Source organism: Artibeus jamaicensis, unplaced genomic scaffold (genome assembly GCF_021234435.1).
Source record: "Artibeus jamaicensis isolate MK-2021 breed Jamaican fruit bat unplaced genomic scaffold, CSHL_Jam_final contig_426, whole genome shotgun sequence".
In the NCBI taxonomy this organism is placed as follows: domain Eukaryota; kingdom Metazoa; phylum Chordata; class Mammalia; order Chiroptera; family Phyllostomidae; genus Artibeus; species Artibeus jamaicensis.
In genome coordinates, this window is record NW_026521826.1 from 4,946,514 (window position 1) to 4,948,196 (window position 1,683).

The following is a 1,683-nucleotide window of genomic DNA, read 5'->3' on the forward strand; positions in this document are numbered from 1 at the left end:
ATGAAATGTTAAAGCGACTTATCTAAGAAAAAGAAGAAGATCAAAACTATGAATAATAAAATGGCAACAAACTCACAACTATCAACAACTGAACCTAAAAAAAAAATAAAAACAAAACAAACTAAGCAAACAACTATAACAGGAACAGAATCACAGAAATGGAGGTCATACAGAGGGTTATCAGTTAGGGTTGGGGGAAGGGGAGAATGAGGGAAAAGAAACAGGAAATAAGAAGCATAGTTGGTAGGAACAAAATAGACAGGGGGAGGTTAAGAAAAGTATATTAAATGAAGAAGCTGAAGAGCTTACATGTACGACCCATGGACATGAACTAAGGAGAGGGAATGCTGGAGGGAATGGGGGTACTGGAAGGAGGGGAATAAATGAGGGAAAAATGGGACAACTGTAATAGCATAATCAATAAAATATACTTAAAAATTAGAAGTGGTTACTTTAAAATCATTCCATGTTAATAATAACCAACAACTGGTGCTCACTGCAGCAGCACATATACTAAAATCATAACAACACAGAGAATATTAGTATGGCCTCTGAGCAAGGATGACACGTGAATTTGTAGAGCGTTCCATATTTTTGTTGTACTCAATTTTTGAAGGGATTGAGAAGCACAGATTGATACTTACAAAATAGTCATGGGGATGTAAAGTATAGCATAGGATAATTGTATAGTTAATAGTGGTGTAATAACTATGTATGGTGCCAACTGGATAATGGAAATATCAGGGGAAACACTTTGTAAGTAAGTGATTGTTTAACCATTATGCTGTACACCTGAAACTAATACAAAATGATAAATGTAAACTGTAACTGAAAAAATAAGTAAATAAAGAATGAGATTTAACTTAAAAATTAATGATAATTAACAACTGGGCAATGCTTCATGAGTTTACAAAGTACCTTAATATATTGCAGTGGTTCTCAATCAAGGACAACCTTCCCCTCCCCACCAGGGGACATTTGGCATTGGCTGGAGTCATTTTTGGTCATACAAACTGGGGAGAGTGTTACTCTAATGGGTAGGGACCAGGGATGGTAAATATCCCACAGTGCACAGGACAGCCCCTAATGAAGGATTATCTGGCCTAAATGTCAATAATGCTGAGGCTGAGAAACCCTGATATATAGGATCTCATTTAAATTTTTGCAATGATGGCATGAGTTACATGTTATTAAAATTCCTTTACCAATACAAGATCCGGAGGGCCAGGAGTGATGAGCTCACGTTGAAGATCATAAATCACAAAACTAGGCATCTCAGTCTAAGACTCGTTCTTTTGTTTGTTTGTTAATCCCCAGGTTTGCTGACATATAGTTGACAAATTAAAAATGTGTATATATATATATATATATATACCGGATGATGTTTGAAATACATATATATTATGAAATGGTTACCAGAATCAAGCTAATTAACACATCTATCACCTCACATAATTATCTTCTTTTATATTTTTGTGTGATCACTTTCAAGTATATAAAGAATATTGTTAACTATAGGCACCCTACTGTATATTAGATCTCCAGAAATTTTTCATCCTGTAGAACTGAAGCTTTGTATTCTCTGAGCAACATCTCCCATTTCCTCTTCCTTCCAGCCCCTGGCAACCACCATGCTCCTCCATGATTCTATGAGTTTGACTTAGATTCTACATGTAAGTGAGA

The 1,683-nt window shown here is 35.4% G+C and overlaps 1 non-coding gene across 1 annotated transcript; it reads left to right on the forward strand.

Annotated features, from left to right (window-relative positions):
• Positions 1 to 489: 489 nt before the first annotated feature.
• On the forward strand, positions 490 to 596 carry LOC119056704 (U6 spliceosomal RNA). Its single transcript, XR_005083931.2, has one exon. It is a non-coding gene; the product is annotated as a U6 spliceosomal RNA (small nuclear RNA).
• The last annotated feature ends 1,087 nt before the right edge of the window (positions 597 to 1,683 follow it).